The 25,389-nt window shown below is 46.6% G+C and overlaps 1 long non-coding RNA gene across 2 annotated transcripts in view; it reads left to right on the top strand.

Annotated features, from left to right (window-relative positions):
- The window catches only part of LOC123279088 (uncharacterized), a 119,026-nt gene extending 96,614 nt beyond the window's left edge, over positions 1-22,412 (top strand). Inside the window, exons 3-11 of one of the 2 annotated variants that reach the window (XR_011495685.1) lie at positions 14,311-14,387; positions 16,529-16,629; positions 16,797-16,881; positions 17,457-17,593; positions 18,465-18,536; positions 18,637-18,787; positions 20,113-20,280; positions 21,144-21,308; positions 22,134-22,404. This is a non-coding gene — a long non-coding RNA (uncharacterized lncRNA). Of the gene's footprint in view, positions 1-14,310; positions 14,388-16,528; positions 16,630-16,796; positions 16,882-17,431; positions 17,594-18,440; positions 18,537-18,636; positions 18,788-20,112; positions 20,281-21,143; positions 21,309-22,133 lie in introns of both variants that reach the window. The other variant, XR_011495684.1, reaches the window with a different exon arrangement.
- Positions 22,413-25,389: the final 2,977 nt, after the last annotated feature.

The following is a 25,389-nucleotide window of genomic DNA, read 5'->3' as shown; positions in this document are numbered from 1 at the left end:
ATCCTGGTCACTCGGCTGACCCTCCGAGCATATTTTTCGGTGCTTGTCCGCTGGGTGCTTTCTGCTTGATGGCTCTGCTCACGGTCACCTGGTCGCCCAGCCTATTGAAATGAGGGGTTTTCCTTTACAGGGCGGCTCTCGTCTCCATGGGGGCAGGGGAGGAAGGGCAGGGGCAACCTGGAGCAGAAATGGCCCGCCCTGATGATTGGGGTTGGTCCCCTGCTTCGAGGAAGGGCTGCAGCTCACCTGTCCCAGCTGCCTAGGAATCCGTCCTGATCCTAATTTCAGCCAGAGCTCTATCATCTTCTTTAATGGCCTTCATGGGCGGTTTACAGGCCTTCCTGTCGGGAAATTCTTTGGGTTTGATCTTTAAGCTCTCCTGTTAAAACGTTAGCCTATGTCTCTTTTTTCTTTTTTTCTTCAATAGGATAGGAAAATATTAGATTTATAGACTTTAAAGGGACAATTTAACAAGAGCCAAGATTTATTGAGGGCTGGCTATGGGCCAGTCACCGTGCTGGGTGCCCTCCCTGCCTTAGCTCCTAATACACGTGGCAGATGCGGCCATGGCTAGGTCACCGGTGACCTTGATGTTGGTCTGTCTGTCTAATGGACATTTTTTACTCCTTGTTTCCTTTGACTTCTCAGTGATATTCCACCCTCTTTACCGCTGTTTCCGGTTGAAACACTTCCCACCCCCACCCTCCCATTCCCTGTGATACTATGCTCACTCCCCTCCCCTCATCCCCCCAAGCCCCCCACCCCGTTCTCTGTGATACTATGCTCACCCAGATCCTTTTCTCCTGTCTCGGGGCTTCTTCCAATCTCTGTTGCAGGCTCAATCTCCTCTGCCATCTGACATATATACACTGGAGTTCCTCAAGACTTGGCCCTTCTTTCTTCTTATACTATATTCTCTCCAAAGATGACCATTCCCATGGGACTGGCCTCAATTATCATCCGTTTGCCAATGGAGGTGTTTGCCAATGCCTCCAATCCAGACCTCTCCTGTACTCTCCAGGGCTGTGTTTCCAATGATGTGCTTGGAATCTCCACTTTACTGGCTCAAAGCTGCCTCCAACTCACCATTTTCAAAATTGAATTCATTGTTTTCGCTCTCCATCTTGGCCTCTTCCACTGTTCTCATTCTCCATGTACAGAAAGGCTGTGCTTCATTTGCACAAGCTGGAAACTGAGGGGGCTCCCTCTCTCTCTGCGACCCTTAACCAACTGATCACTAAGTCCCTGCTGATTTGATTTCCTAGTTCTTTCCTTTTTATTTTTGAGGAAGATTAGCCCTGAGCTAACATCTGCTGCCAATCCCCCTTTTTTTGCTGAGGAAGACTGGCCCTGAGCTAACATCCATGCCCATCTTCCTCTGCTTTATATGTGGGATGCCTACCACAGCATGGCTTGCCAAGCGGTGCCATGTCTGCACCCGGGATCTCAATCGGGGAACCCCAGGCCGCTGAAGCAGAACTTGCGCACTTAACCGCTGCGCCACCAGGCTGGCCTTCCTAGTTATTTCTTGACTCTTCCTTTCCCTTCACTGTCTGCCACCACCCAAGGCCAAAGTGCCATCCTCTTCTGCTGGTTACAGCTTCCGAAGTCACCTCACACTGCTTGCCCCTCTAGTCTGTTCTCCACCCTGTGGTGTGAGAGCTCTTTTCCAAATTTCAGATTTGGCCGTGCTGTCCTTCCAGGTTGAAACCCATCATTGGTTTCCCATTGCTTCTAAAGTGTAGACGGAAATCCTTGCCAATCTGGCTGGGCTATTTCCTTGGTCTCGTCTTGCGCTATTCTCCCGTCACCTTCCGAGATCTAGCCTATGTCCTCCTCTCAGTTCCTTCATCTGTGCTCCCTCCTGCCTCAGGAGTTTTGCACATGCTGCTGCTTCTGAAGTATTGTTCTTCCTTTTCCCTTTGCCAGGTTAACCTCCTCTCACCCTCCAGCTCTCAACTTGCTTAGCTTCTTTGCATCATCTTTCCACGACCTCTCAGATCAGAGGAGGTCTATGCCATGCAGTCGGCTTTCTGCCAGTGCTTTTTTTTTTTTTTGAGGAAGATTAGCCCTGAGCTAACATCCACTGCCAATCCTCCTCTTTTTGCTGAGGAAGGGTGGCCCTGAGCTAACATCTGTACCCATTTTCCTCCACTTTATATGTGGGACGCCTACCACAGTGTGGCTTGCTAAGCGGTGCCTTGGGGGCACCTGGGATCCGAACCGGGGAAACCCAGGCCGCCAAAGTGGAACGTGCACATTTAACCACTGTGCCACCGGACCAGCCCTCTGCGAGTGTTTAGAACAGCTCTACATGGCCCTCTGCCACTGGTCATCGAATGAACTGCTCTTTCATTGCATACTCAATCATCAGCCTTGAGGGTCATGCCTCGGATCCTCCTGCGATGCCCATATTTTCCTCCCTAGAAATGGGGAAGCTTTCCCCTCTCAGTTGTCAGGGGAAAGCTCCACGTGAGTCCAGCATTTCTACTCCCTAAGTCCATGGGTCCCTCTAGAATTTTCCCTGCTGCCTTGAGGCCCTTCTTGAGTCTTGCAGTCTGTCCACGGCTGTTCTCTGCAAGTGTTCCTAACACCCTGGCTGTAGATTTCCAGGAACAGTCTGTGGGTGAAAGAAAGGCTCAGGAGGTTGGCCTGGCCTGGGGAAGGAAGGGACAGGAACCATAGGCCATACGCACTCGCCCTGCTCTTCTGTACCCGTCACTCTGGGTCTTTTGTCACGTTGGGTCTGCTGGCTGGTGGGGTCCTTAAAGTACTATGCTGGCTGCCAGATTCTCCTTTTTGGCAAATTCTCTGCTCCTTTTGTAGGATCTACCCTGATTTATTTGTTCGCTTTAGAGCATTTACTTTCTCGTAGATAAATATTGGGCAGTGGGCTTGGAACTCGTGCTCCATGTACAAGAACGGTGACAGCTGCGACAGTAGGTTTATTTTTAAATAAAAATTGGAAAGTTACGAGGCTCCTGAGGTTTTTCTGCATTTTTATTTTTCATTCGAAAGAAAAAAAAAAAGGCAAGGGAGAAAAAAGGATGGGGGCAAATATCGCCTGTATCTCTGCTTCCATTTTTCACGGCTCCCCGTTTTCATCTCCTTTCACTGCTTCCCTTCCCTAGCATTCGGCATCTCGGTAAAGAAAGGGAAGGAGTGATTACTTCTAAGAGGGGAGTGGGGGATCTGTTCAAGCTAAGCATTAGGCATGCAGCCCCTGAGCAAGTCGCATGCGTGGTAAAATATTGCCTTAATAACATACTCACAGAGAGCTATGTGTAAATGGTAACAGCTGCTTTTGTGATGACCGTGTTATAAATGATTGCAGCCCTGATCATTAATAATGCATTTGAACAATAACAACTTGATTCCAAAGAAGAAGTACAGCCTTTCGTTTTTTCCTGGCCCACCGATTCACTCTTGCTGGTGTGCGAAGTAACTGGGCCCTAGGATTGCAGGCCCACACTGGGCCTTCAGAAACATGGAGCATTTCAGCCCATTCCTGACCCCCAGCCAGGTAAAATGGGGCTTCTGAAGCCCACCCTAGAGCTTTTCCTGTGCCCATGGTTTGACCTTTCAGCTAGCCTGTGACCCCAAAGCCTTTCCATCCTCCTGGGACCTAATGCATCAGAAACCTGCCGCTGATGGTAGTTTGAGGGTGGACCCCCACAAGATCTCAGGATCCTGGAAGTTTCCTAGCCATTGGTGTTGGTTACTTAAGGGTTACTTTTCTCTAACATGTCTGAGGTTACTGTTCTGCCTGAAAGACATGGTCTGAACTCTTTAGGATGTCATATTAGGAACCTCGGCAGTCCAGCTCCAAACCCTCAGCTGCATCTCTTGCCACTCACAGCCCACACTCTGTTCTAATCACTCCAAACTTTGCAGGGTTCCAGAAGCATGCCCTGCTGTTTAAGGTCCTTGCACGTAGGCCAAGGCTGTTCCCCCTGTGCTGTCTATAGAACTCCTACTCATCCTTCTAGCCCCTGGTCAAATATGCCCCCTTTCTCTCCCTCCCCAGGGCAGAGTTAGTTATTCCATCCTCTGTGATCTTCTCTATACTGTAGCATTTTGCACATGCCACAACTATGGCATTAATCATATCACACACTGTCATACTTTATTTACAAATTGGTTTTCTCCCTGAGCTTCGAGCTTATTAAGGGCAAGAAGTATGTGTTAGTATCATTTATATCTCCATTCCCTAGCACAGTGCTCAGTAATCATTAAATATTCAGTAAGTGTTGAATGAAAAAATGAACAACCATTCAATAAATACTTTTCTATTTTCTTATGTTTGATGATATTTGGGGACCCTGGATCCTGAGCTGGCATCAGATACTATGGTGAAGGCTGGTTCCCATCCACTGGGGTGCCCCCTTGAAGCACTGTGATCCTGAGTTGTGGCACCCTAAGGTGTTTAGCAGTTACGAGCATCAGTTGCAATACAGCTTAGCCATTTTCCAGGCTGCTTGGACGATAGTCTGCCACTATTTGCCCCTGTGGAGTCAGGAGTTTCTCCTACAACTGCTTTGCTCCTTGTATCTCCATCTCTGCTTCACACAATTTACTACTACACTGACAAGGGCCCCAATATACCAAAGTTATGCCCCTTGGGTAAGTTACAGGTACACAGACCCAAAATATTCAATTCATTTGGCATGCCTTCAATATAGGGCTGATTTCTGTAGTTGTTTCTGGCTCCGGTTCTTGTATACTCTGGTTTTGAACTCTGATTCTGGCTCAGAGGCTTTTCTTTAGTTTTCTTGATCATTGGGAAGGTAAGATCCTTTCCCTCTGGACCCTAAGTTCATTCCTCCATGCAGCCATCTGAATGCACCGAGGGTCCTTCTGCACCGGGGACTCAGAACTGCAATGCATTTGACCTTCTCTTTTCTGGGTATAAAGACTCGACAGTTAGTTCCCTGAAACTGCCCTGTTTTAACTACTTCTTCCTGCTCTAAAAGCTTTTTCTTCCTTTCTGCCTTTTATGACCACACTTTAAAACCACTCTCATCTCTTCCTGTTCTAAAACTTCATCATCCTTTCTGAAACCATGTTTTCTCTACAAGTCCTAATTTTTTACAACTCTGACCTCGGAGCGTCATTTACTCCATGTGTTCTTTCTGGCCCTGCTTTCCATCAGAAGTGCCGATCCAAGTACATACCTTCCAGACTGATTTCTCTCCTTAGACTAGAAAAAAGGATGGTCAGAAAGCATTTGCACATGCAGACGTTCATGAATTTATTTTATTTATTTATAAATGAAGATTGCAAATTGCGAAGATGCAAACAATATTACAAGATAAAGTAAACTAAGAATAAGTTAAAAAAAGAAGGGGAGAAAGGAAAACAAGGCTGGGAGAAGGCAGTCGAGCCATAGGGAGGTTCACTATGGACATCGTGAAGTCCTATGTGCCTGCTCTTGGTGGCCATAGATCTCACCATAGGCTGTCCCATGGTCAACGTGACAGGAGAATGAGATCAGTTACAAAATTCAGTATCCAGGAGACAAAAATGAATCTAAATTTCTCATAAAAACTACAAATGTTTAAGGTACCAAGACTATAGAAAAATTCCCGCCCTGAGTCTTGGACTAGGTTCTCCCAAGAAAGCAGATTTTCCATAGCAATTTTAGACTAAACACTGATGAAGTTTCCTTGTGCAAAGACATTCTCATTAGAAAAGTTTAGCAAATGTTAACTTAGGAGGCATGTTGAGAGCGTATTCAAGCCTGGATTGCTGTTTGAACTCAGTGGTCTTAGAGCTTCCTTTCAACTTGAGTTTCTAGGTGTGCTGATGGTTATGAAGCCAGATAAGATGGGGTCCCGGCCCTCAGGGAACTTACAGTCTCATAGGGAAGCTGCTCTAAGATCTGAATACACAAGAGAATCACTGGGACACGTGCTGAAAATATGGATTTCCCCGGGCAGGGCTCCAGAGCCTGCATTTTTAGTAAGCACCTTTGTGATTCTCATACAGATGCTTCAGGTAAGAACTATGATGATGGGGAACGAAAGCATGGGTCATTGATCCACAGTGCAGGGCCTCATGTGCTAGGTCTCCCACAGCTGCTAAATCAGGAGCCTAAAGTGAGGGAGCAGTCACTTCTGGCAGGTGTGTTAAGAGAACGAGATGGCGGTAGTGTTTGAGCTGGGCTCTGAGACATGAGTAAGAGCAGACAGAGGATAAGCAGGGAGCACTTTCCTGCGGAGGAAATTAGCTAGGTAAAAAACTCAGAAGTGAAAAAGTGCAGTGCTTATTTAAGGAAAAGCAAATAGATCAGATTGCCTGGAGTATAAGGTCTATGTAGAGAAAATAGTAGAGGATAAGGCTGGAAAGGTAGGTTGGGGACAAATTATGGAGGGCTTTGAATGCCAGCCTGATGAGTGTGAGCTTTACTCAGTAGGCAATGGGGAGCCATTGAAGGCTTTAGAGCCCCAGAATGATGTGATCAAAGTCGTACTTGAGGAAGACTAATTTGGTGGTAGTGTATAGAATGGATTAGAGCGTTGGGGACTGCACAGGGTTTGGTACATTAAAGGCATCCTATAAATGCTTGTTGAATAAAATGTTTGAATCGAGCAAAGAAGAGGCTGCTGCAAAAGTCTAAGTGCAAGATGATACAGGCCTTAAGGGACTAACAATAAAAAATAAAGAGCAAGGAAAGAACGCTGTGACATTAATAACGAAGAAGCTACAGACCATGATGACCCGCTGTGCAGGATGGAGGAAAGAAAAGAGTCATTGCTTGCTCTGAAGTTTGGAAGCTCAGCTGCTGGGAGAATTGTGGGTCCACTCCCTGGACCAAGAAAGTCAGAGGAGGCGCTGGCTGTGGTAAAAGATGAGTCTTTGAACCAGGAATGTGAATTGGAGTTTGCGAGGGGGATCAGGGCTAGCGATTCTGGCAGAGGATGGAGCGGCCTCTGTAGGAATTTCACCCGGAAGGTAGAGTCTTGAGCAATGCCCATACCGCCGTGTTGGGAAAACAAAAACAAGCCATCCAAGAGACTCAAGAATGGCCGTAGACGTGCGGGGGCTGAGTTAGGATGGAATTCAAGGGAGAGGAGCATCCAAAGAAGGAAGCTCTGAAAACAGTGCTCTAGGCTGCAGACAGGTGAGAACATCATTGCTGAGAACACGCTTTGGGATTTAGTGATTAGGTTGTCACTATTGACCTTGGAGAGAGTAGTTTAAATGAGCAGTGGGGATGTTGTTTAGTTCCATTTATCAGGCCCCCAATTAGACCAGGGGTACTCAAGTTATATGCATAGTTTTAGAATTTCTCTCTTCTTTTTTTGCCCTAACTCTACCTGCTCCTTCCATTGCCGGCTCCTGGCTAGACCTACCTGCTCGCTCCTCCTATTCCATACGGTACAAGAGGATCCTTAAAAGGAAAGTGACCTCTGGTAAAACCTCAATGACCGTGAAATGCCATCACTCAAGTAATGGAAGCGGATGCAGCTCAGAGTCACTTTCTTCTGGGCCTGCTGTCTGCTGTCCGTCTGGCCTGATTCCCTTATACACATGCCCTGAGTTCAATGCCATCTTAAACAGCTCGTTTCAAGCTTAACAGTCAGCTCTATAGTTCTCTCTCAATACTTATTGGGACTCTTTGGTTGCAAGTAACAGAAGCTCAGTTCAAATTATCTTTTTTTAACAAAGGGAATTTACTGGCATATGTATCTGGGAAATTCAGCTACTACTGGATGAAGGGACTCAGATGATGTCATCAAGATTGTTCCTGTGTCCACACTCTGCATGTCTCGGCTTGGCTTCCTTATTTTTTCTGCAGAGAGGCCTTCTCTAGGTGTCAGTAAAGATTGATTTCTCTGGCCTCCCCGCCACACTCAGACTGGAAAAAATCCCAGGGAAGAACTCTGACTGGCCAGACATGGTCCATGCCCATCCTTGAACTATCACTCTGACCAATGGCATGAGGAACAATGATTGACTGGACCTGGATGGCACACCATCCCTGCTCCTAGAGGAGATTGGCATCACATTAAAATGACAGGATTGACATGACAGAGAAGCAGTTTCCCAAAGGAAGGAAGAACAGTGGTAGGTGACAGTGGCAGGGGTCAGCTCAAAACAACAGATGTCCAATTACACTCCATCTACCTGCCTTACAGCTTCCCTGTCATTCTAGAGAGACTGTGCCCCTGCCTCTCACATTCTCATCTCTGGCCCCAATTAGTGAGCTGAGAGCTAAAGAGGAAGCTGAACACCAGGGTTCTCCCCAACCCCTCCTCTCGAGGCTCTCTTTGTGACAGCCGTCACCTACCTGGGCAGGTGTCTCCTGATTTCCAGAAGCCCCAGGCTGGGGTGGCAGGGGAGGCTTAGATCAGGATGATGATGGCTTGGCTGAGGTGCATGGGAGCAGAAGCAGAGTCAGCCCCCGCTGCTGAGCCAGGCAAGATGAAGGTGCTCTGAGGCAGGAGCCCCAGGGCAGATTGCCCACTTGCTGCCTGAATCCGCAGGAGGACTTGGCGCTTTCTGAGGGCCCGCACTGACTTGCTCTGTGACCTTAGGCTAGACACTTAATTGCTCTGGGCTGCTTCCCCTCACTGTCCCATCTGGCAGGCAGAATCATGACATGACTGAACTGGCAGATGCTGCACCTTTCTTGGTGGCCTGTTGACTTGGAGCTTGGTGCTATAGACAAGGGCTCCCAGTCCGTGCTGTACCCCAGGGACTCTGGCTCTGGGACCCCCAACCTGCTTGTCAGAGAGTGGGTCTCTGAAGATCTTTGACTGACAGTTTTCTGATTTCAACCTCCTTAACTATATTCCTTGTGCAGCTGAGCTGGGAAATGGACGACCCCTTTCACACTAGTAGCTGAGAGTGAGTGTGTGGTTTTTAAGGTGCTTAAAAACATTAGCTTTCAAAGCTGGGGTTTCTAGTTCCGCCAAGGCCCTAGTGAGGTGCGGGCTTTGGGGGTTGGTGAGTTTTTATAACTCCTGTTCCCCCTGGTTCCTTCCTATCTGGATTCAGTACCAAGAACAATCACGTGATGCTCTTGGGGAGCGTTCACACAACCGAACGACAAGGTTGCATGTCAGGAAAATGGGTAAGACAGGCGGGAACACAGTCAGGCCAAGTGGAGGACTTACCTGTAGGCGTCCGTCTTCACTCTGCCCTGTGAAGCCCTCCAGCACGGCTCTCACGGTTGAGTGTGCTTTACAGAGCCCCAAGAGTGGTTGGAAAAAATGGATATTCCAGGGTACCACCTTCAGAGCGGATGACTCAGGGGTTCCGGGGGTCTGCATGTTCAACAAGCAGCTGGGGTGACTCCGATATTGTGGGACCGGATTCTGTGGAGGGACTGAATTCAGTGTCAGGTAAGAGGGCAGGGCTCCGACGCTTTCATCTGTGTTTAATTGGAACAGCTTAACTTCTATCTGCTTTTACACTGAGGTTCTAGAGAAGAATACATTAGAACAAAGAGTCTCATGATTTCAAAATAACCCAAAAACCGCTGAAAAAAGGCAATCTAATCACTGTGATAGATTTAGAGTCCTGGCTTCTTCGCTTCGCATCCGAGGCTGTCTGTGACCCAGTTCATCTCAATGCAGTTTTGGCCACAGGTAACTCAGGATCTCCAAAACATTCTTCCCATATTCTTCCCACAATCCTCTTCCTGCAAGAAGCCTTCCAGGATTATACTGGACAGCCAGGGTCCCTGGGCACTCGGGCAGCTGAGCTGTGGAGGAAGCACAGCTGGAGGAGGAGGGGAAGAGGGTGCATCCTCTGAACACGTTCCTCCAACATGTTACCTTTCCATGAAATTTACCAAGGTATCATCTTGACACCTTTTTTTTTTTTTTTGAGGAAGATTGGCCCTGAGCTAACATCTGTTGCCATTCTTCCTCTTTTTGCTTGAGGAAGATTGTCACTGAACTAACATCTGTGCCAATCTTCCTCTATTTTATGTGGGATGCTGCCACAGCGTGGCTTGAGGAGTGGTGTTAGGTCCGTGCCTGAGATCCAAACCTGTGAACCCCAGGTGGCCAAAGAGGAGCATGTGAACTTAACCACCACATGACCAGGCAAGCTGCCATCTTGCCATCTTGATGGAGATCAAGGAGAAATAGTGGAAGCAAAGTTCAGGGAGACCGGAAGTCAAAGGGTGGTAGAAAGTCCCCTCCCTACCCTACACCTTGCCCTCAGGCTCGCTCCCCTTGTCCTAGGACCTCATGATGACTCTGGGTGGTGGGAGTCAAATGCTTGTCCAGTCAAACCATCCAAGAGATAGAGCCGAAGGAGCCCCCCTTAGCTTTCACAGCATTCCATTTCTCCCAGGCACGAGCACTGTACACTGGCTTCTTGTCAGCAGGATGAAAATATGCTGCGCCGGGCACTGGTAAGTGAGGGTAGAGGGCCCACTCAGCCCCCGTGCTGGGGAAGCTGGCCCTCTCAATTGCGTTTCTCCTTTGTTGGGAGAGGCGGTGTGAGGGGGGAGCTGGGAGCACCGAGTTCTCTCATCCTGAGAGCTGTCAGCCTGACCAGAACAGGCATTCATTTTCAGAATAAATAATCAACTCAAAAAATGTACCAAATTCATTTTCAAATTGGCTTGTCAGATACACATTTGCCCAGGATGAGTCGGTTGAATAAAATGTATCTTGGGGAGCAAGGTGAGGCGGCCTGTCTCATTCCCTTAGGGACATCTTGTAAATAAGGACCATGCTTGAGGCCGGAAGCAGAGAATTCCCCAGAACAGATTGAATTCTGGCTTTGTCTTAATGAACGTCAATATTTATTACCATAGGCGTTGTGCTCCTTGGAGTGAGAGAGCATTTCACCATTTCAGCTCTCGCTGGTTGCCTTCCCAGGTACCAAATACTATGTAATTGCTGCTCATAAAGACGGCAGACGATATTGCCAGGGAAGCTCACTCCTGGCTGTAAATCTTCATCATCAAAACTAGCAGAGCTGCGCTTTTGGTTTGGACAGAGTATCCCTAAGGGCAGGGCCCACCCAGATTTTCTGGTTTTTCTACCTTGGAAGAAAGACTCCCAACACTCTCTGAGAAGGCAGGGCCTCCTCCTGGGATTGGGGATGAGGGCATTAGCCAGCACGGCTGGAAAGGCTGAGAAGGGACGGAAGTTACAGCCCCCACCCCACCCCAGAGCTGACAGAGAGCCAATCAGTCATTGTAAATTTGGAAGGGCCCCGTGAGGTTGTCCCCTCTAACCCTCTCACTCTGCCAATGAGGAAGGCGAGGCTCAGAGAGGGCCGGTTTCTGTCAAGGTCACAGCTCTCAGGCCAGTGCCCTTCACCTTTGGCCACACTGTCTCCTGGGGATTAAACAGTGAGCTCAGAAGGACTCCCAGAGGTTGCTGCTGGCTGCCTGGGTCAGTGGCTCCCATGTGGAGATTTTCCTCCATCCTGGCAGGTCTGGGCCCCTCCTGCCAAGAGGCCAGGCTTCCTGGGGCCTTATCCAGGCAGGTTGCTTTTCTGAGCAGATGTAAGCCTATGACCCACGCTGGCCTTTTCTGGGGAAACCTCTGGAAGCCAGCTCCGAACTCTGCCTCTCAGCCAAAACAATCTTAGGAGCAGCAATCCCAGCTGGAGAATTTGTACAAGAAAATAAAGATTAGCTTCAGCTTTTCCTCCAAGTGAATACTCCATTTATTTCTAGTAGGACCTCGGTTCTACTAAGAGTACCTGTGCACCTCTCCAAGAAGGAGTTCGGAAGGGCAAAGGAAAGCTTGGAGTGCCTGAACTCAGGACATCAGGCTGGGATAAGTTCAGCTTCCGGTTCCGCTTCCGTTCCTCCTGCCAAGTTGCTAAGGACAGAGATGGCCCGGGGGCAGAGATACAAAATGGGTTTTAGAGAGTGATGTCATGTGGTTCCCAGACATCAGATCGCTCTGCAGAAACTGCCTGGCTGCTGTTATGGGAGTTGTGTTGGAGAGAATTATAACTTTTGACAATGGACATCTCATCTTGCACAGATGCGTCCTTTATAGAATCTGCCAGCAAGATTACAGAGGCATCACAGTGTAATGGGAAGAGGAGTCAATAATTCTGGGGTTATTGATTGTAACCAGACCCATTCTTCTTTTTTAATTTATATTTTATCCACATTTTTCAACCTGCTTTTTTTTTTTTTAACCCGTCCTCACAAAAGCACCTGCTGGAGCAAATGCAGTTGATCACATTTTTAAAAATGATAGAAGTAATTTGCTGCCCTTAGGAGAATTGGGGACAAGGCAATGTATGGTGAGGGGGAGGGGGACTCATGCAGGGAGCAGGGCTGGGGAGAGAGGTGGAAAGAAGAAAGGAGGGCATGGAGCGGGGGAGGGCACAGAGCAAAGCAGAGGGAGCTTGGCGAGGTCACCCTGGCTGACCCTGGACTCCCTGAGGCCGAGATCTGATGAGACTCCATCAGAGATTCAAATTTCCCATAGCTTTGTAGCCCACTGGGTCTTACTGCATCCTGGAGGATATACTCTTATCCCGTAGAGCCTGTTTCCTCCAGGAGATCTTTCCTGATAAGGCAAATGGAGATACTGGGTGAGTTAAGGCAGGTGGAATGTGCACACAAACATCCATGTGCATACACTCATGTCTGTGCCCATGTGTATATCTTCATTACAGAGTGTTTAGGTAAAGAATGTAGCAAATAACTTGGCATGTGTTGGATTAGACTGTGTGGGGCGAGCTGGTAGTAGCTTGTAAACTCTTAAAAAATTGATTATACGTTTTTGACGTCCCTGATATTCCTCTGGTCTTTAACCCATTTTGTAGCGTAGCATGATAAAACTAGTGGGCATCTGCTGAATGATCCTTGGTGAATTAAATGATCATTTGAACACTCTCTTCTTGGGGAGAAGTGACCGGGGGCTTCTCCAGTCATCAAAACAGGTGCAATGTCAGTTTCTGATTCAATTTCTAAATTGCCCTATGACTGCACTTCCATTTGTTTCTCTTCCAGTTGATGGGAATCTCAGACCCTATTTTCATTGATTGTAATTCGATCACAGAATGTCCAAGTTCAGAGGGAGCTTGGAGAGTGCCTAGTCCAAACCTCTCATTTTCCATAAGAGGAAGCTGGGTCCCAGAGGGATTAAAATGACCTGTCCCAAGGCCAACATCAGTTTGGGTTAAAGTCAGGAGCACTTCAGGACATTTATCCCATGCAAAATTTGTCTCTCTTCTTCCTTTTCCTTCATTTCCTTCTATAGGCAGGAGCAGGGCCTGATCACCATGTCTCTCCCCACCTCCCCAATGTACCCAGCTGAGTTACAGAAAGTCCTTGCTCCTCACTCCTGTTTGCTTCTAGATGGATTTGAAAGTAGCAGCGGCTTAAAGAAAGTATAAGAAGAAAGCTCCAGAAATGGAGCTACATTTAAATGTCCTCATTACACATTAACTCATTTTGTGCAGGCCTGGACCACTTTTTTCCAGGCTAGGGCTGGTGCTGACATTCTGTGGGGTGAGGTTTTGAGGTCAAGTGAAGAAAGAAAGAAAGATCTTCATGTCATTTTGCTTTTGGAGGGGGGGGGGCAAAAATGCATCACAAGAATTCTGGATTGTGTTCCCACATCTAGGATGTGGGGGAGATTTGGGAACGGATGAGAAAGAGGCGGGAACATTTATATTTTTCTCATTCGAAGGCTTGAGGGAACAAGAGGGTCCACAAAAATGACCATGAGCTACCGGCTGACCTTGACCTTGACCTCTTATCTGTCCCTGTCAGCACTCCCCACTGCCAACCACTCTGGCCATTAGCCAGAGACTTGTACCATCTTCTTTCTTCATCCTTATCTTCTCTGAGATGATAATGTTCGCTTTGATGAAAGACACTAATGTCTGAGTCAGAAGACCTGAGTTTGAAACTAATCTCTTATACTTAGTAGCTCTGTGACCTTGGGGAAGTCACTTAATTTCTTTAAATCTCAGTTATTAGTTAAGCAAGGTAAAGATGCCTGTTTCTCCTATAATTACCGAGGCATTGAGGACCAACACTAAGAGTTTGACTAATAACGTGGCATAAATTGGAATGTGCTACATACAGTGTAAGACACTTTTTTAAAAATAAACTTTATTTTAGAACAGTTTTAGATTTACAGAAAAAGAAAGTTCAGAGAGTTCTCATATAACCTGCACCTAGTTACTTCTATTATTAACATCTTACCTTACTATGGTACATTTGTTACAACTAATGGACCAATAATGATAAATTATTAAGTCCATAGTTTACTTCAGTTTCTTTAGTTTTTACCTAACGTCCTTCTATTCCAGGATCCCATCTGGGACATCGCATTACAGGTAGTTCTCGTGTCTCTTTAGGCTCCTCTTCGCTGCGGCCATTTCTCAAACTTTCCTCGTTTTTGATGACCTTGACAGCTCTGAGGAGGACTGCTCAGGTATTTTGTAGGATGGCCCTCAAATGTGATTGTGTGGTGCTTTTCTCATAATTAGACCAGAGTTCTGGGTTTTGGGGAGGAAGACCACAGAGGTAAAGTGTCATTTTCATCACGTCATATCAAGGGTATATCACACGTGAGACTCCTATCGTATGTATTGGTGTTATTTTAGAGTTATACTTTGTCATTAAGAGATGCCTGCTTTTGGACCCTCTCATCTGTGACTGGGTCACATGGGCCCCTTCCTGGTCCTGGAATAAGAGTCCTGCTGGGGTTTCCCCTGAAACACAAGATGCTCTTTCCCTTCAGTCCACCGAGTCTGCCTTTCTGGTCATCTGGGCCTGACACTAATGAGCTGTTAATAACATGACCATTACCTATGCAAATGAAGGGAGCTGGGCTGGGCAGGAGGCACCCGCAGCCACAGCCGGCTCCCTTCGAGTGCTAAGTAATAAATCATGTTGCTGTGGTTATTAACCATCTTAACTGAGGTGCCCCATGAACTGACCCCCGTGGGCCCCTGGGTTCCCAGCTTATTTATATCAGCAGTCCATTTCCCAGGAGACCCTGGGCACATGAAGGGTTAATTCACTTCAGCTCTCTGTGAAGGGAGCAGGGTGGTGTCAGGGGCTGCAAAGAAAAGAGTTAAACTCTCCGTGTGGCTGCTGACTCCTGTGTGCTTTTTGAGACAGTTACTTACCCTTTCTGTTCCTCAGTTTCTCTTTTGGACACTTGTAAGTAAGGGGGTTCTTGTAAATTCGCCTCCTCCTTGTCAGGATGTGGTCTGAGAGAATGGTGGAACACAAGGGGGTTCTAGTTTTGACTGTCTGTTTATCACTTGTGGGACAAGGTGATATGTTGAGATTTGTGGCCCCAGAAAGGCTGGAGGGGGTTCACGTCATGACAAAGACATGGGCATGGAAGAGCAGATAGGCTGGTGGGTGGCAAAGCATGCCTGTGGCCACAAGGCAAGTGACAGTGATGTGCTATGTACTTTTTTCTCACTTGTGTTGAAGTGTCTTGGGTCTCAGTAGCCTGCAACTACCAAAAGCAGTTTTCAGTTCCTTCTACACCCAAATCGGGGCCCAGAGGGGGTACCTCCTGGGTGGCGGCCAAGCAGAGGATGGTTCTCACGCCTTTGGCCCCAGTCCTCAGAACACCAAGTGGGACTGGAGGCTCTAAAAAGTCAAAGCTTGCCCATTTGAGTTCTGAAACAATTGGAAAATAGACATAGGAATCCGACAAGGGCCAATATATCAGTTTTGTGGGTGGTAAAGTTGAGTGGGAAAATAAGATTTAGAGCTGAGGCTTAATGAGGTTTGGCACACGGGCTTTTTTCCCTTCCTTCATGAATTGAAATTTCCTATTCAGTCGCAGGCAGAGAAGTTGAGTGACTGCTGGCCTCCCTGGGGAGCTGACTCCATGGAGGAGACAAGGATGCTGTGGCCTGGGTAAAGGCAGATGAGGAGTGAGAAGTCATTAGAGAGAGAGAGTGCACAGGCCAAGGAGGAGCTCAAAGCCTTACTGGCCATATATCTGAGTGGTTATAAGTCTTGGTGGCACATGTCCATGAGGGTGGTCCTCATGATTTCCAGCTCCTCAGGTTCACGCCCTGTATAATCCCCTCCCCTAAAGTGTGAGCAGGACCTATGACCAGCTTCTAGTCAAAAGAATATCACAAAGGTGAAGGGATTTTGCAATGCAATTAAAGTTACAAGTCAGTGGATTTGAGGTTAATCAAAAAGATTATCCTGGGTGGGCCTGACTTCTTCGGGTAAAAGCTCTTAAAAGAGAGACTGGGTTATTTCCTGGGAGAGAGAGTCTCCTTGCTAGCCTAATGGAGTAAGCTGCCCTGTTAAAGGAGGCTCACAAGGCAAGGAATTGGAGTGGTCTCTTTGAAAGTGGGCAGCCTCTAGCTGACATCACCAAAACATAGGCATCCTCAGTCATGCATGGATTTTGCTAACAATGCGAATGAGCTTGGAAGCAGAGCCTTCCCCAGTCGAGCCTCCAGATGAGAACACAGCCCGACCAACACCTTGACCACAGCCTTCTGAGACCATGAGGAGAGAACCCTGTTAAGCTGTGTCTGGACTCTGACCAACAGAAATTTGTAAAATAACAAATGCATGTTGTTTTAGGTCACTAAGTCTCTGATAATTGTTATGCAACAATAGACAACCAATACCGTCCTCTTGGAGAGAAGTGAGGGGGACAGGAGTACATCGTGGAGAAAATAGAGGTAATATTTCTGTAGTTATTGTATGTAGAAGGAAGTAGTTATTTTATGGACCTGAGCAGTGTAGGAAGAGGGAGAAAATGTCCTTCCTCTCATTACACACAGGGGTAGATCTCTATTGTCCCTCAAGCCATTCTGATTATTTCTTTTCTGAACTGGACTTCTCAAAGAAGAAGAAACAGAGTTTGATTGGATATCAGAGACAAGCCACATTATTGTCTGCACCTTATACAGAGGTTCCCTCAACTCCCATAGGTGAGAATCTATTCCTTCCTGGGTTTTGATTTTCCAACTCTTCCTTCTGTTCAATGAGATGTCCAATTATCTTTCCAATAAATCTTTCATCCTGGTTGTTAAAGAAAATTTTCTTAAGCTAGCCAGAGCTAATTGCTCTTGCTTGCAATCAAGAGAATTTTAAAACCTGGTACATTTTCCCACTTGTCTAATTGCCCCAAATTAACCCCCATCAAAATGCTTGTCCCCACTATTTCTCTTCTGGAATGAGAACTTCAGGCTCTTCCCTGGTCTCTTTGGTCTGCTAATCTTCCTCCCCTATTACTGCATCTGTTGCTGATGATCTCGCAGAAAGCATTGACTGGTCCTAACTTTCTAGCTGGAGGCTGCTGCCACTGATAACCCCAAAGCTGGCTTCAGGGGGAGGGACACCCATTCTTCCCTTGGCTCCTCCTTCTTAAACATGAGGTTTAGCCTTTCCCAATTCTCATCAGCCCAACTGAGGTCAGGCTATGACTTTTAACAAACCTTTACTAAAGCCTTGAATATAACAGAAGTTCATTGCTTCTAGCGTTGGCTATCCTTGGAATCTGCAGGCATGAACTCCACTCGAGAGTCCTTTACTGGGCTAGATCTCTGCCCAGCTGCTGTTCCACTTCCATGTGGCAGGTGCCATGTCTCCCCCATCTCTCCTGATTCCAGACCAACTGATTCTGATTCCCCAAATCGTAAGGTAGGTATTTTCTCATCTTCCTCATTTTTTTTTTTGTCCCAAGATTAACCTTACCCTAGGATGACTGATGGTGAAAATATCTATTACTTTCAGGGGAAACTTCAACTCCCTCTCAAGGTTGTATCTGTCTGCACAATCTCAAACACCAGTATAATGGTTCTGCGAGGCATTAACCAAAGTCTATCTTATGCAGTATTAGATAATGTCATATGCTCACATAAACTGTCTAGTCTAGGTTGTGCTGTGCCCGATATAGCCCAATTCTGTTCTTCACCTCAAAGTAAAAGCCTACATTTCCCTTCTTTCAGTCTCCAAACTTGATCTTTGGGGAGTAAATCACTGCATAACAAACAAGGACATGGATACATCTCTCAAAAACAAACAGTAATTTTCAGGCATAGTTCTCCTAAAATTTAGATTTAGAAAAAGAGAAATTTTCCAATCAAATATGTAGAGAAATGGTCAGGATAAATTACTCTAAATGCATAATACTATACAGCTCAATTTGAAGCATCAAGATTTGCATTACCTCATAGCTCCCAGATCTTCCTCAAGAGTTTGAGTGTGTCCTTGCTTTCAGTTTGCGTTGGTAAAATGCTTCTTTTCATGATGTTTTTCCAAATAAAAGAGTAGTTTCCCCCCAAAATTAATTCCACTCTGCAGTCGATCCCCTTTGACACGTGGTTGGCTATTTGGTAGAGTGGAGAGAACCTGCGATTGGATGTTAAAAGAATGACTTTCAGTCTTTTTCTTCCAGAGAGTGGTCATATTGCTTGAGGAGTCATTTAGCCTTTCTAGAAATTTTGTTTTATCTATAAAAAGAGATGCATTCTATGCTATCTTGTAGCCCTAAGGTCCTCTGCTTACCTAGGAGTCAGAAGACAGGATGTGACTGGGACTAGATACAAGAAAACCTAGCTGCTTCATTCCAAGCTGTGAAGGGGTAAGAATCAAGGCCTCTTATGCCAGGTGTTCTGCTGATGCTCGTGGGTAGTAGATCTGCATGCGGACTGACATGCATCACTCATTGTAATGTTTGATAGGATGGGACCTGCCCTCATGAGTGGAGGTGCTGCCATTTCTCCTGTTCAGTCCAATGCCTCTGAATCATCCCTGTTCAGGCAGGGCTTTTCTGATTGGCAAAGAAAAGCTGCTGTGGAAGACTTGGCATCTTTGTGCCAACGTCAACCCTAGGTAAGCATCCTCCACCCCATACCAGCCCACCCAATTCTGTATCTGGATTATTTCTTTGCCAAATACTCTGTGTTAGATATGGGTTCTCTCTGCTCTTAGGGTTGTTTGGTTTTCCTATTTCCTTCCTGTGCCCAGGCCCTGTTAGCTGGGCTGTGGCCCTTTTTCTCCTTTCTCCTTTATCTAGAACTCTCTGAACACTCTTGCCTGGCTCCTGGGGCCATTCCAGTCTGATCCAACCCTTCTAGTTGCAGGCCCTGCTTTCCTAGCTGGCCCTTCTTACTCTCCCTCCATTGTTTCCCAGGCAGCAAGTCCCCACCTGGGGGCAGGGTCAACTGCATGGGGGCCAGAAACTCGGGGTCCAACATGAGCTACTGTCACTCAGGAGCCTGCTTCCCAGTTCTCCTGTCACAGACAGGGTCCCCTGTTGGCATGTTGGCACAGGCAGGCTTGCAAAGGCATGCACTCCCTACCTGCGTGTCCAGCTGTATTTGCCTGTACACATGATGTGGTGCCAGACAAGCAAGTTTGGAGCCACTTAGGGGAATGACTGGATTCTTCAGTGTGTTTGTTTTAGAGTCTATCGGGGACTTTGATATCAATTGAGAGTTTTCACCCCAACCACATGCCTTGGCATCTATCCAGGTCATTAAAAAAAAAACAGTAAATGAAAAAAATAAAATGGGGGCATTTAAGGGATGTCCTTACTATTTCCTTCTATTCTCCAGTTGTTAGACTTCCATAAGGAAGGTCGGAGTTGAATGCCTACTCTATGTCGCGTTCCTTACTACGTTATTCCTCACCTGACATTCCCTCTCACTTTATGGTAACTTCTTTCACCTGAGTTATTTCTAGACCCTTCAGCTTCATCTCAAACACCTCCCCTTTCCTTACTCTCCCAACAGTTGATCATTTTCTAAATCTCATTTATTGTCTTCATACTATTCTTATCGGGTTGAAGTAATTATTTTCATTTTACAGAAGGAATGGAGCTCCAAGACACAGAAATCTTGTTGAGGTCACAGAGTTAGCAGGTGGGAGGGCAATGTTTTAACCTGGGTTTGCCTTACTCTGCAGTCCACGGCAATTCACTGATCAACAAACATTCAGTGTGCCTCTGAGCCTAGGATGGGGCTGGCTGCTAGACCATAAGCCATGGTCTTTATTCAAGGACCCTATAGTCTAGTGGGGTGGTGGGAAATATGGAAAAATAAAAATCAGAAAACAGTGGCGGGATAGCATGGTTCTACAGTGAGAGATCGGCTAACTGTTGGAGGGGAGTCTGGGAGAACTTTTCGGAGGAGGTGACTTTTGATTTGAATCTTGAGGGCTGCGTAGAAGTTTGCCAGTTAGACTACGAGGGAAAGGGAACTCCGGCAGAGGAACGCACACAAACCAAGGCATGCACACCAGAGGAGCATGTGAGGAAAACTGGAGCTCCTCTGTCTGGTGATGGCCCATGGGTGTCAGGACAGCTGCGGGAGATCATGGACCAGGTGAGATGTCTTAGCTTTTTCCTAAACCAAGAGGAAGCTTCTGAAGTTCAAATGGGAAAGAGGTACAATCATGAACGTGCCTTAAAAAAAAAACTGGCAGGAGTGTGGAGAAGTGTGTGCAAGTGTAAGGGTGAGTGTGTGTTTGGGAGGAAACATCAAAGCCATGGAGACTAGGTATGAGGCTTTTCTGGTAGATTAGGGAAGAAGTGATAAGGGCCTGGGCTGAAGCAACAGCAGAGGTTATGGGGAGCGGGGTGGTGGGTAGGACCGATAATTGTGTTCCCAACAGACCAGACGCAGGGATGAGTGAACTGGTCGGGGGAGGTGAGGAAAAGGGGTGTTTGGGTCAACAGTGAAGTTTCTAGTTAAATAACCTAGGTGAATGATGGCACCATTAACTGAGACGAGGAATGTGAGAGGAGACTAATGAGGTCCATTTTGGATGTCCTGATGGAGAGCAGCATGCAGGCGCTGGGGACGGCTGCTGCTGCTTTCTGAGCCTAACAAGCGGGAGGAAGGATAGAGCAGGGGCAGTGGTCAGAAAAGAAAGGGGGCGTCCCAGGACGCGGTCAGGGCCCGTGCTAATGTTCCTGGCCAGCAAGTCAAGATTTGGCTTGGAGAAGCCCCAGCACCATCTGCGAAACTAGTCTGCGTTCCCAGTTCTCTGGTCATGTCGAAGCCCCTCTCTGCTTGTCATGAGTCAGGCACTGACAGTCTCAATGGTGTTGGCGATTTATCAGTGAGTGGGAAAAGATAATTGACCATCATCTCACCTCACCTTGCCTCGCCTCAGCTGATGGAGAGAAATTTAACTGCTTCATTCCACTGTAATTTCACATAATTCTCCACCTATTTCTCCCTAGTTTTTACTTGGAAGTTTACACGTGTGATTAATGATTTGCTATCAAATATAAAAAGAAAGCTAAAATATCATTGGACAGTTTAACAGCCTTTAAAATATAATGGTCTCTCTGCCTGGACATCCACAGTAGCCGAAGAAGCCCGGAAGGTCAAGCTTTAATGAACTGGTGAGAATCAGAGAAGGAAAGTGAAAGTGATCAATGCTCAGAGCTGGCTCCACAGTCCACTGACCTTGGGGGAAGAAGAGACCTCAGGATTTATGGAGCCCCTCTAGGCTTGTTCATGGGACTGTCAGAAGCCACTGGGGAAGGCGATGGGTTGGCCCGGGATGGGGAGTCAGTGGTCCTGGGCCATGAGGCTGCTTGATCTTAGCCTGGCCCTTGTTTATATCCTCATGAGCACCCAGGCTTTGGGGTCTCAGCCCCTGAGCAGGACTCCCTGTAAACTTTTGCCTCAGGGATGACCTGATGACTTGCCTCTGACGCTGTCCAGAGAACTCAAATGCTCCCATTGCTATCATTCTTGTTTCCTGGGACCCTCTGACTTGCTTGCTGTATCCCTCTTGCTTCATTCTTAGAAGCTTTGTAGCCTTCTTTGCATGTAAACCTCTGAACTTATCTGTGTGACATGCCAGCAGAGGAGGGGAGGGGTTCTCATCCTCTGTGTGCCATGCATTCTTCCAGGCACTAACCTATACACTGTCTCATTTGATTCTTTCTCCAACCCTTGAGGTAGTTATTAGAATGCTCACTTATAGATGAGGAAACCGAGGTTGAGAAGATGCAGTAGGTAGCTGCAAAATGGTTCCTCAGGACCCCTGCTTCCTGGAATTCTTGTCCTTGTGTAATTCCCTCCCCTGGAGTGTGGGCTGGACCTAGTGACTTGTTTCTAACAAACAAAATATGGCAAAAGTGATAGGAGTCACTCTGAAATTAGGTTATAAAAAACCATAACTTCCATCTTTTTCTCTTGTTGGCTCGTTCCGACGAAAGCCTGCTACTGTGTTGTGAGCTGCCTTATGGAGAGGTTCACATGGCAAGGAACTGAGGGAGGCCTCCAGCCAACAGCCCAGGAGGAACTGCATGCTGTCAACAATCACGTGACTGAGCTTGGAAGTGTGCCCACCTTGGTCTAGGCTTGAGAGGTCTGCAGCTCCAGCTGACCCCTTGACTGCAGCCTGGGAGACCCTGAGCAGGGACCCAGCTAAGCTGCATCTGGATTTCTGACCCACAGAAACTGTAAGATAATAAATGTGTGTTGTTTTAAGCCGCTAAGTTTTCAAACATTTTGCCATGCAACAGTAGATCAATAATACAGAATGGTTAAATAAGTTGTGCAAAACAAACATTTCATAAACGGCAGAGTTCAGACTCAAACTTGAGACCACTTGATTTTAAAGTACCATGATCTTTCACGACACTATATTGGTTTTTTTTTTTTAAAGATTTTATTTATTTCCTTTTTCTCCCCAAAGCCCCCAGGTACATAGCTGTGTATTCTTAGTTGTGGGTCCTTCTAGTTGTGGTATGTGGGACGCCGCCTCAGCGTGGCTCGATGATTGGTGCCGTGTCCGTGCCCAGGATTCGAACTGACAAAACACTGGGCTGTCCGCAGTGGAGCGCGCGAACTTAACCACTCAGCCATGCGGCCAGCCCCACACTATATTGGTTTTTAAGAAAAAGACTGACATGTGCCTGCAGCTCCAGGAGGAGCTTTAGGATACAGAGGTAAATGAAGTCTGTGGGGTGGTGGTCTCCTGAGATAGGCAGAGGGCCAGGCTCTCCTGGAGACAGCGTGCATTCTCTCTGTACCTTCTGCTGGGCCTTCCGGTGGAGCTGCAGTGTGACTGCCCTTCCCCCGAAAGCTCTTTCCCATTAGACAGATTGCACCTAGGAACATCTGCCCACAAGCACTCCAGTTGATTTAAGCATCTTTGCTTTTAATTTTTGGTACCTTTCAGAGAGAAAGAGAAAAATAAGGTTAGTTTCCTGAAGTGTAATTGTTTCGGGCAGTTATTTATTAATGAAAAGGAACAACATGTCAACAAGCCCCGGGTTTGGCTGTAGAACTAATGTCTGCCAAGGGGCAGGTGATAGCAAAGGTAAGCCCGCTGTCAGTCTGCATTTGTCCAGCGCCATGATCACCTATTAATTACCTGTGCTCCAGGCCCTGGCTGGGGACAGTCTTTGCTTCTTTGCCACCAAGGCTTCCTGAGCTCTCAGGGGCAGGAGAAGCACCCTCTCTGACGTGGTCCTCCTTACGGAGTTTTATGGTCCTTGGAGCGTTCTCCAAGGTTCTGAAGACTCACCCTCTGCCTGAGCCCCAGGATGGTGAAGGGATAAGGTGACAGCTTCCTTTGTTGAAGATGTGGGGTGTAGAATTTTGACCTGAGCTGTCATTGAGTTGTGTGAATGTGTTGTATTTGGAGTCAGTGAGATTACGGAAACTCGCTTTGTTTCCTTCTGCATCAAACGGGGAATTACAGACCATTACCTCACAGGATTGATCGAAGGATCAAATGCGCTAATGTATGTGGAAACGTGTGCAATACAAAGCACTCTACAAATTGTGTGTGTTCCTGTGAGTTTGGTCAAGTTGGAGTTATACCCATGGAGAGGACCCGAGGGAATAAAGTGGTTTATCTGAGGAACCCATTTGACTAGAAATTAGAAAGGGGTGTGTCAGGGATGCTTTCAGCAAACTTTCAACAAAATTCCTTCCTAATAGTAGTTTAGACTCTTGAAGGCATTAATGATTCCTTTACTCGGATGGTCCCACAGCTCTCTATTATAACCAGGGAGTTAGGCCCTCCACCATCCTTGTGCTCACCACCTCACTACCATAAAACGGCTAACAACTCTTCACTCAAGATAGGAAGAAGAAAGAAGGGACACCATAAGCTTTATCTGTCCATTTTATCTTGGAAAGTAAAAAAAAAAAAAAATTGCCCAGAAGCCCCTGTCCAGAATTGGTCACATGGCTACTCATATTGTTTGGGGACCTGAGAAAGTAAGTATATAGCTTTCTTTTTTAATTGTCAGTAGTAGGAGGAGGTCAAGAGAGAAGGGAGTTGGAAATGGCTAATTTAACTAATCAACAGGGTCTTCCATAGGGTGGCACAAGCACATAATGTTAGAGCAGGAAAGGACCTTGGAGATGATCTGATTCAACCTCATAAAAAGAGATGTGAGGCCCAGAAAGGTTCTTGCTTGTCCAAAGTCACAAATTAAGTGGGCAGTATCTACTGTGCTTAGAAGGGGGCATAAATGGATTATTTCCATGTTTCACATGAGGCACTATGAGGCATTTGAGGAAAACTCCCTTACATGGAATGCCTGGAAACCTAGGGTTTCAAAACATATCTGTAGTTTCTTTCTAAATAGTTATGTGGTTTTCTAGAACATAGAGGTAAATTAAGTCACAGAGATAAAAGGGGAAATGGAGAGTATTGGCCACTTAGGATTGCCTGTTTGGCAGGTGACCAGGAAGCTTTAGAGTAAGAAAGCTTACTAGAACTCAGAAAACCATTTATTTCTTCACTGTACAGTCATGAAACATCAGCACAGTGTGAAGGGGCTGAGGGGACTAAGAAGGCTGAGAGGGTTAATTCAGAGCCAGCAGCAAATATTTGGTGTGTGCCCATACTTTGCCTACCAAGTTGGTTCGTGTTGTAGATATAAAATAAGTGCAATTCAATTCAATTCAACTTGACCCAACAAACGTTATCGAGTGTGCTTCTTCCCAGCATGATAAATATATAAAGATAAATAAATGATGCTCTCTCTCCAAGTGTTCACAAATGGAATGGACAACAGCGTGAACACCACACTAAAACACTATAAAATACTTGCTGGAATATAGACATGAATGAAAGGCAGTGGACCCAACCAGAGGGTCACTTTATCATGACCATTCCAGAGCCTGACAGAACAGAAAAGAGATTTATATCATGATGCCATCAAACTCTCTGGGATGAAGAAACTGATAGACCAGACAATCCAGGGTGGTAAATAAGGGAAGTTCAGACAACACTATGGAAGTTAAGAGAAGAAAAGTCAACCAGAACTGGGCCTCCTCAAAGGAGACTTTTTGGGGTGGTGCACCTTGTGCTGGGACTTGGAAGACGGTACCTGAAAGAAAAAAATTGAGCCAAGTTAAGGAGGTGGAAACATGTATGATGTATTTGGAAGCCTTGCCTAGTATGTGGAGGGCCCCTGGGCAACCTCTTTTCTACTTCTCTTCAAGCTC

Source organism: Equus asinus, chromosome 20, assembly GCF_041296235.1.
Source record: "Equus asinus isolate D_3611 breed Donkey chromosome 20, EquAss-T2T_v2, whole genome shotgun sequence".
Lineage (NCBI taxonomy): Eukaryota > Metazoa > Chordata > Mammalia > Perissodactyla > Equidae > Equus > Equus asinus.
Note: the sequence above shows the minus strand (reverse complement) of the source record. Positions and strands in the feature narration are given on the sequence as shown.